This window comes from Mchenga conophoros, linkage group LG18, assembly GCF_057382185.1.
Source record: "Mchenga conophoros isolate Kocher_MC1m ecotype Shallow Benthic linkage group LG18, M_conophoros_male_GT1.1, whole genome shotgun sequence".
Lineage (NCBI taxonomy): Eukaryota > Metazoa > Chordata > Actinopteri > Cichliformes > Cichlidae > Mchenga > Mchenga conophoros.
Window position 1 is genome coordinate 34,224,835 of NC_140543.1, and position 10,311 is coordinate 34,235,145.

Here is a 10,311-nt window from a genome sequence, read left to right on the forward strand (position 1 = left end):
AAGTTCACCAGCATGAAGGAAATGAAGTTTCAAACTTTCCTTAGGAGGAGCCCAGCACGCCTGCTTAAAGAAAAGCGAGTGTGGCGATGTGGATGCTTGCAGCGACTGCTGTATAGAGGCCATCCTGCTACACATGAAACACATCAGTCATAACTGTTATTTTAGTCACGTGTTTGTTTATTATCCTTATTGTTTTATCTGGGACTGTTTGCAGACATCTCAGAGAGAGGAGACACCAGCATCTGAACAGAGACTCAAACCAGCAACCTGCAGCTCCCTGCTTGGCTGCTCCAGTTTTCTCCTCACTCATGTTGCCCACCAGTGATTTCTAGCTGCCCACCCACACAGCAGGCTAGAATATGCGCTGAGCCTCAGCACCCAATACTTGGACATGTTTTCTTTATTAAACAATGAACCAGACCCCAAAAAGTAAACAGTTGTTATTGCTAGGCAACGGGAGCAGCATTTGGTGATGCAGCACCTGACATTCCTGACCATGTGGGCGGAGCATGCATGAAATGGAATGTTTAGTAGAACTGTGCAACACAAGCACTTAGTTCCAGCATGTTTCATTGTATCCAGACACAGCTAGAGACACATCTACAGCAGCATCTCTGTGCAGGACAAACGACAGTTGACGAAGAAACATCGAAAACTTCACTTCACTCCTCTACAAAACGTTGGTTCCTTTGTTTAAAAGGCCAAAATGAATCAAGGGAGATCGAGAAGAGGATCGGCGAGTGCTTCACCTCACAATTCAGTACAGCTGATTCATTTTAAATTTCAAATGATACAGGCTGAAAATGTCAAATTAAAAGAAGAGGCAGAAAAATCAAGAGGAGAAGCTAAAAATTCAAAGTTTGAAACTGAAGTAGTATTGCAGGAATTACTGGATGTGGGTCTCAAACTTAAAGGAGAGAAGATAAGAAAACAACAGGCAGAAAACGAGAATGAAAACATGAAGAAAGAACTGTTGCAAGCTCAAAAAGCATTGGAGGAAGAGAAAAGCACAGCACAAGAAGCCAAAAATAAATATCAAACTGCAAAGAAGGAGGCAGGAAATGTGATGCAGGAATTACAGGAGGTGCAGGAAGCTTTTGAAGAGGAAAAAAGCAAAATGCAGTTGGCAACACAAGACGCTGCAAATGCAATGGCTGAAGCTGAAACACTAAGGAAGGAATTACTGCATGTGAAGCAACAACTTGAAGAGGAGAAAAAATGTAAACACGAGACAGAAAATGAGATTGAAAATATGAAGAAAGAATTGTTGGAAGCTCAAAAAGTGTTGGAGGAAGAGAAAATTAAAATACAGGAAGCAAAGAAAGAAATGGAAGATACAAAGAGTTACACTCAAAACATGAAGGAGGAACTGATGAAAGTGCAAGAGGAACTTGCAGAAGGGAAAATTGAGTTGAAGGTATTCAAGAAAGAAACGACGGTGACCAAGAAAGGCTGCAAAGATGAACTTAAAGAAATACAAAAGCACAAAAAGGAAGCTAAAGAGCTCCTCAAACACAAAGGGAAACTGGCCAAACAGCAGCTGAAAGAAACATTTAAAGATGCCGAGGAGCAGCTCAACAAAACCTTAAAAGAGCTGAAGGCAAAAGAAAAGCAAGCCGAGGACAGGAGGGGATTCTGGAGCAGACTGCTGAGAAAGAACTGACCCAGCAGCATCTTCCTCCTTCCCCCTCTCTCAACCTTTCTTTCACAAAAATCCCCCCAAACTTTACTTGGGACGTTTGTTTGTTTTTTTAAAAACTCTATTCTGAATGCATGTACTGACATACAAAAATAAAATTGCCATAACTTGACCTCATGTTGCCTGCTTCTTTTCTTGTGTGTCTGTGGATGTAAAACAGTAACACACTTTCTGCTCTGTGTGTTTTTAATTGCAAATAAATGCAATATGTTTTCATTTTAAAATGCAGTGCAAAAAACTTCTGCTTTAAATCTTTTTTTTTTTTTTAGCAAAAAGCTTTTTTGTGCCTGTTGTGGAAGTTTTCCATTTAAATAAAGCCTGCAGACGAGCGGTGAGCGGTAGCTAACATTCTTTAATCAAACACACAAAGAACAGACAACCAAGCTTGATGAAGTCCCTGCATGACCGCGGGACAGACGGTCAGCAGAGTCTCCCTGAGCCTAGCATGGCTCTCAGTTAAATATCTTCTCCAGGAACAAAAGGCAGTACACAGCTGTTTCACACCTTAAGGTTCACACTCCCTTGCTACCTACCAGAGTCCTCAAAGAGACAAAAGACTCTTCCTGTGGAGTTGTCTGCTTCCCTCAACTTCCTTACTACACCCCCACCATTTGTCTTCAGTATGGGTGTCAGACATGTTAAGTATAACAGACAGACAGACTTCTCAGATAAGAGGAGCAAAGAAAAACTGAAGAACAATATTCACCTAATTTCTACCTTCATTAAAGAGACTCAGAGAAATTTTGAGGTTAGATAAATAACTTGTAACCAGGTACATATCTGAAAATTTCCTTTGTGTAATGTATTTTCTTATTTTTGTTGCATGAAGAATCTGTGTATGTGGACACTCACTATTTGCCCTCTTTTTCAGGTCCTCACGTGTGTCCTTTACAAGCAGAGACTCACTGATAGACGACTCTGTTACCAGTTCTAGGGCTGACGCACCCACCCACGTCCCCACCCCCAGTGTATCCCTTATAGGTATGCAAGTTTCTAAATGAAATAAATAGGGATGGGTATCGTTTAGGTTTTATCCGATACCGGTGCCAAATCGGTACTTTTGAAACGGTGCCGGTGCTTAAACGGTGCTCGAACCGGTGCTTAAAGAATGGAGAACACAAACTTTGTCCAAAAACCTCTCATGTTCAGCTGTTTTGTTTTTTTTGTAAAAAGATAACAATGTTAGCCTTTTCTGCAGCTATGGGGCATATATGGTATCACTCTTGGCTGGAAGCAGTGCTTAAACAATGGAAAAAACACAAACTTTGTCCAAAAACCTCTCATGTTTAACTGTTTTCCACTTTTTCTTTGGTCATTTTAGCCTTTTTGTCCAGGGTGAAGGGAGTATCTGCCATCAAACAAGAGGACAGCCGCATGTAGCTATGATGATGTTTGCTAGTTCACCTTACATGCATTAATGTAATAACGTGGTTAGCCTACTCAACGTAAATTACACTCGAACAACATTAAGCGACTCACACAGAGAAGAACGGCTGCTCATCATTTCTGCTACACTGGCAGGGCTAGGGGCCAGGACTCTATTCTTCGGGTTTTTGGGGGATGTTGCTCCGGGTCCGATAACTGGCAACCCACCCAACGTGCACAGTGTGAGGTCTCGCAGCAAGCTATCAAATACGGCGCATTTCTCGGCTTTTAAAAAAAACGCTATGCGTCGCCAGGTGTTTCATCGGATTCGAGGTGTTACCTCCTTTGACAGTATCACAGTGTCAGCTTAAAGCACTTGTTGCAGGCTGCTGAGTTTGCATATTTTGCTATGAGGTACAGCCAGACTTTTGACCGCTTCGCCTTGGACATTTTTAATCTGTAGCTCTGCTCTAACTGAACGTACGTACCTGGCCCCGCCTACTATCCTGGGAAACGTAAAATGATTGGCTAGAATCTAAAGTGTATCACAGCTCAGGGGAAAAAAAGCACCGAAATAAAGCACCGAAATGTGCGCTGCTTTTCGGTCTGGTTACTACCGTTTATGTCAGAACCGGTGCCATCATGGCACCGGACACCAGTACCCATCCCTGTGGTTAATCTTAACCAAAGTGTTACGGCCGAGAGGGCCAGGCTGTGGGTGTGGACTCAAATGCAGACACAGAGGGAGGCAAACGGGCGTGAACACAGTGCTTTATTTAGAAGTGCCTAGTGAACTTACAAAACAGGAAACTATGAATGCTATGAACTGTGAACTGTGAGGCCAAACTGTGAACATGAAACTCTGAGTGCTATGGCTAGGTGCTAGATTTCACGGATGGATCCGGGGAATGGAAAAAAGGGGCAGCGGCTTGGATGGAGGTACGCAGTCAGCGTTGCAGGTTTAAAGTGTCATGCGAGGAGGGGGTGTCCAGGGGGTTCCGGGTGAGGAGTGTCCAGAGAGGATCCAGAATATGCTTGGAGTGAGGGACTTGGCAGGGAGGCAGGCAGGTGTAGTCCGATGATGGAAAGGAAGAAACCAGATGACAGAACCAGCGTCCAGGTGGAGATGTGAGTAGTTTGGGAAACGCGACTGCCAGGTGGGTCATGAGTTAGCAGAAGATCTGGCAGAGGTCTGTTGTGAATGCTGGTCATATATGCTGGTGACTTGATTGGAACCAGGTGTGGAAGCTGATTGGAGTCTCTGCCTGAAGGTGGAGCCCAGCGGAGTGGAAAAACCCTGTACTCACCCGGACCATGACACAAAGCCCTCAGTTATGGGAAAATGAACTGGAAATGCAAGTTGTGCAACTTCACAACCACAAAAAGATTAGACCTGCTGAAACACGTCAGGCTAATACATGGGCATTTTGGTCGAGTCCACTCCATACCCTGCCTTCATGCAGACTGCCCTTGCACTGTCAAGACATGGGGTGCATTAAGGACACAATTGTCAAGGCATCATTCACAGTCATCCCAGCCAGGCAACATCCTTTCATTCACGTGCATTGTCTGTAATTCATGCTCTTTCGACAGTGAGAGGCAGTTTTTTGAACATCTTGGTGGCCATCTAAAAAAGTTTGAAACTGTGCCATGTGATTTTGAGGATTGTGATTATAAGGTTAACAAATACACAACATTCCACAGCCACAAGAGTAGAAAACACAACCCACATTCCTTGGAAGATTTCAAGACTAATGTTCTTCATCAATACCAAAAGAACCCGGATGAAGAATGTGACATTGTTGACGATGACAATGAATGTGGCTCAGTCCTTGAGGAGGATGAGGACACAATTATTACTAAGAAAGTGGGGCTACTCCTCCTGAAAATGGAGAGCATTTTCAATGTCTCCAATTCATGCATTGACGAACTAGTAGAGGAACTTCATTTCCTTACAGCATCTGCATCTGGTCCCGTCATTAAAGAAATAATTCTGAGCACTTTGAGAAAACATGGCTGTACATTGAAAGACTCAGTGATTTCAGAACTGGTCAAAGACCTTTGCCGGCTAAGCCCTGTCTGTGCTGCTTTAAGAGTGGAAGGGCCTTTAAGCAGTCAGTTCAGGAGAGAGCAATTTAGAAAGGAGCATCTCTCATTGACTGAACCTGTTGAGTACATACTTGATAGTACAGATAATAAAACATTTCAGTATATACCAATCCTCCCATTATTATCTCAACTTGTGGACAACAGACACATTCAAAACACAATATTACAAAACAAAAGGCCATCTTATGTCTCTTCGGAATACAAATCATTTAATGATGGATCTTTGCTAAGAGAAAACAGCTTTTTATGTGAAGACGAACTTAAACTCCCACTCTGTCACGGGTTGCTCTGAGGATCCACTCGCAGGACTCCGGAGTGTGTTGTAACAGAGACAGTTTATTCACAAATATCTTCACCAAGTGTATTTACAGGCAGTGCGAGGACAGTGCTATATACAAGATGTGCGAGGACGGGTTCCAGGGCTCCAGGGAAAACAAGGGGATCACACACACGCTCACGCCAACCTCTCTCCGCTAGTGACCAGCCACCTCATACACGCTCCACACGGGGAAACACGGGGACGGGTCCGGGGAATCTAGAACAGAGAGACAAGTGTTACTTTCTGAGGCGGAAGTGTGGGAAACTAGGGCTCGACGTGTACTGACAGGAGTCTTCACAACAATCCAGCGTTGAACAGCTGATCTCCTCCTTCTGATATACCAGCTGGTCTGATGAGGCCCAGGTGTGCATGATCCGGGAGGGCGTGGGCCGAGGGCATGAACCCGCCATGAGTTCCGCCCCGGCAAAACAGGGGAGGGGGAGAGAGATTGCTGATCAGTGCCTTGCCGACCCCGCAGGTCGTGACACACTCATCCTTTATATAGATGACTTTGAGATATGCAACCCTCTGGGAGCATCCCGCAAGAAGCATAAAGTCACAGCTGTGTATTGGGTGTTTGCAGACATACCTGCCGCATTGAGATCGACACTGACTTCCATCTACTTAACCATTTTATGCAAGGCAAATGATGTCAACCAGTTTGGCTATGCAAAAGTTTTGGACCCACTGCTCAAAGATTTGAAGTCCTTTGAAAATAATGGTATTTTTGTTTCAAGTCTGGGCAAAGTGGTCAAGGGTCGCTGACAATCTTGGCGCTCACTCAATAGGCGGGTTTGTTGAAAGCTTTTCAGCTTCACATTTCTGTCGCTTTTGCATTGGCGAAAGGTCACAGATCCAGGAGCATGAAGTAGGAGAAGGACTGTTTCCTCTACGGACTAAGTCCAACTATGCCATCCATGTCAAAGCAGCACTGTCTGAGCTTGCAAAAGCTCACCACTGTGGAGTTAAAAGACAAGTGTCCAATCTCAGACAGACTCAGTCACTTTCATGCTTCATCAGGTTATCCCCCAGATGCTTTGCATGATTTGCTTGAAGGGATTATACCTGTTGAAATTTCACTCTGTCTTGATGGAAGACAGAGTAATCAGGAAGAAATACATATCTCTTGAGCAGCTCAACCGTTCCATCCGTTGCTTTCCTTACAAATGGAGTGACAAAACAAACTGTCCACAACCCATTGCCCCAAATTTCACAGCGTAAAAAAGTGTAGGAGGTAATGCACACGAAAACTGGTGTTTGTTGAGAATGATACCACTCATGATTGGTGACAAAGTACCAGAAGATTAGCCTGCTTGGGAGGTTTTGTTGACCCTGAAAGATGTTGTTGAGCTTGTCATGGCTCCTCTCCACACAGATCACACAATAGGATACATGCAAAGTAAGATCTCAGAACACCGTTACAGATATTTAGAAGTGTTCCCAGAGGAGAAACTGAGACCAAAACATCACTTTCTCGAGCACTATCCTTTGCTTACAACTGTTTATGGGTCACTTGTACATTTCTGGACTATGCGATTTGAAGCCAAACATCGATTCATTAAAAGGATTGTGAGGCAGACTGGGTGTAGAAACATCCTCATGACAATGGCAAGAAAACACCAATCGATGATTGCGTATCATACCCACGATTACAACCACCAAAGGCCAACACTGTCAGTGCTGGCCTTTGGTGTGAAGACGAACTTAAACTCCCACTCATCCTTTATATAGATGACTTTGAGGGTTAAGTATGTGATGCATACTCAACTCTCCCCTATTCTATTGCCCTTATTTCCCTCTTCTTAAAATGACAATCAAAAATTATTTATTCAAAATTCTACTGAACTAAATCTCTGCTTTTATTTCTCTGGCAGAAGATAATGAAGAAAATATATGCATGTAAGCTTATCAACTATTAATAACCTGTCTCAATTTCTTTTCTTTCTGTCTCTACAGCTGAGGAAACACAAACCAAACAACAATGGCAGTCCAGTTAAGAGTCGTTTTAGAAGAACACAGCATTCATAAGTTGACACTTCCAACAGGAATTCCTAATACAGTGGACGGGGATACACGGGGAATTTGGACTGTTATACCAAGACAAAGACTTTGACAATCAGTTTTTCAGTGTCATCTCAACTGCTGACTTGTATGACAAGGCCACTGAGCCAGTAATCACCCTTGACTTACAACCAGTATGTGAATCAGGATCATCGTCTGCATTGAACTCTTCGACTTCAGTGAGCACCCATCCTGCAAGTACTACTGAAACGGACATCTGCCCTGCCAGTCATGATGCACTCTCACAGGTGTCCGACTGCGCATCGTCAAGGTCCAGTGACACCATCATTCTCCCTGATTCATGTCGCCCTGCTGCGTGGCCAGTGCCATTTCAAGTACCGGAGTTTTCCCGAGACATACAACTAATCCTCGCTGAGGCAAACAACTCATATCGCAACACTGGAAGACCTTTCATGGATGCCAGTGTTAAATCAGCAACAATGCAAGACCTTGCAAAAGTAATTTTTTCGTACACTGCTTACCCAACCAATCAGCAGATCCTCTCAGTGCCTGAAGCCTTGGTTTCAAAGTTTGCGTGTCTTAAGGAGCCAGGATCATTTGCCGGCTTATATGGCTGGCAGCAGCGCATAAAAAACAAGATGCACAATTACCGTGCCAAGCTAAGATCTCGAAAATTTTCTTACCCGGAAATTGAAATTAATGCCTTAAAAAGGAAGCATCCAGCTGATGCAGTGCCATCAAAGAATGTAAAAAAGCCCAAAAAAGCAGAGGTTAATTATCTCCCTCCGCATCCTACTGGAGAAACCCAAGAGACACTGGAGAAAGAGAGGCTGGAATTAATTTATGAAATAACAAAGAAAAACAACGCAAAGATAATTGCAGAAAAAATGAATAAAACGTTCTCTAGCCGAAGACTTGGAGTGGTCAGCCTCTGCCCCTCTGTGGGTGAGTTAAAAGAAAGGTGGCCAGCATTATTCACTGAGGCTCAGGTGAGTATGTGTGATAACTATTCCTATCCACCAAAAAACAAATGTCAAACAAATGTCAACAAATTGAAATGTCTTTTTTTTTGTCCCCTTACTTCTTAGCTCATCAAAGAGTTCAGACGCATCACCACAGTTTCTTTGGTGGAGACATTCATGCTGAAATGAGTACACACCAGGTCTTTTGCAGCTTGTGGATGCCAAAGGAGGAGCTGCTGGTTCCAAGATGAGACCTCTGCTGGACATTTTGAATGACATATGTTATTTGACTTTTTTCACAAATATGTAATTATGGAGGGCTGCAGTGGGTAGCAAGAAGGTCCTGGGTTCAAATCCCGGCCCAGGGTCTTTATGCATGGAGTTTGCATGTTCTCCCTGTGCATGTGTGGGTTCCCCCGGGTACTCCAGCTTCCTCCCACAGTCAGAGAGCATGGCTATTAGGTTAATTGGTCTCTCCAAATTGTCCTTAGGTTTGAGTGTGTGCGTGCATGGTTGTTTATCCTGTCTGTCTCTATGTTTCCTTGTGATTGGCTGTCCAGGGTGTACCCAGCCTCTCACCTGTTGAAAGCTGGAGAGAGGCATCAGCCACGTTTTCGTTTTTAAGTAATTCAGTCTTAATGTAAGTAAATCACTCGACTTAGTCTTTTCACTAAATTGTATCTCCCTACAGACACAGAGCATCGAGAAGAAAAGGGATCTCCTTATCTGCTGCCTCATTAGCTACCTCGGGGAAAGACAAGAAGATCTTTTTCATGACTGCCAGGTTTGTCATATTGATAACAGTTTACTTATTAACTCAAGGGATCCTAATGTTCTTCTCTCCTGTCCTCCCCTATCCCCTGTTCTCCCCTTCTCCATTCATCTTCTGTCCACTCCCCTCTTTAGATCAACTGAAATATATTGAAAAAGCATCTTAAATAAAATAAAACGTGTGCATGCTTTTTGTTTCTTTCTTTTTAACACGTAGGAATGTGAGGATTACACAGACAATATGATGAAGGTGATCGTGATCCACAACATCATGGCTGAGGAGGATCCATCAGATGTGTCCGTTGTGATTGAGGGAAACCAAGTGATGGAGGGATGTGGAAGCTGAACAAAGGCATGTGTACTGCTGATGGGACTGATATATGCCCTCAACCTCGAATATCCGAAGGAGCTGAAGAACACATCTGACACTTTTCAAAAACTGCTTTTGGAACTTGACGGGGCCAAACTACTGAACAACAAAAATAAGCTTATGCAATGCACACACCTTTCCCCTCTTGTTCCCAGAGGACATAGCTTGATGGAGCTGTAATTTTTCTTCTGACAGCAAGCACAGAAACTATTGCATGTTGGTGTTAGTGTTCTGTTCTATCTATCCATATGTTTGATAACGTACATGCACAGAAACAACCTTGTAGAGTTTCTGTGCTTTTGGCTTTTAAAATGGACTGAGTGGCCTTTGAAAGTGTTGTCTGCATTAGCTGTTGTGTTGCACTTTATTCTGTATTTTGAGATGAGGAACCATTTGAATATCTTTTTTGGGGAGGTACATTTTACCTTATATGAATAGGTAATGTTTATCAACTGATAATAAATAAATTTTATTACTAATTATCAGGTATTACCAACTAGCAAACAAGAGATAATTTGACCTAATTTCAATGAGTAAGTAGCTGTTGAATGTATGCATAAATATGGGGTAAATTTTACCCAATTTAATTAAGTATTTCATAGCTTTTTATTGAAGTTATTTTATACACAATATATTGAACTAAATCTACCCCAAAAAGTCAATGCAAACTGTTACCTCAGATTTATTGGGTAGA

The 10,311-nt window shown here is 43.0% G+C and overlaps 1 pseudogene across 1 annotated transcript in view; it reads left to right on the plus strand.

The window, feature by feature from the left end:
- Window positions 1-9,797, plus strand: part of LOC146554244 (uncharacterized) — a 28,141-nt pseudogene extending 18,344 nt beyond the window's left edge. Inside the window, exons 2-6 of the transcript XR_014889384.1 lie at window positions 2,571-2,680; window positions 7,449-8,503; window positions 8,603-8,755; window positions 9,170-9,260; window positions 9,465-9,797. The product of XR_014889384.1 is annotated as an uncharacterized LOC146554244 (transcript). The remainder of the gene's footprint in view (window positions 1-2,570; window positions 2,681-7,448; window positions 8,504-8,602; window positions 8,756-9,169; window positions 9,261-9,464) is intronic.
- The last annotated feature ends 514 nt before the right edge of the window (window positions 9,798-10,311 follow it).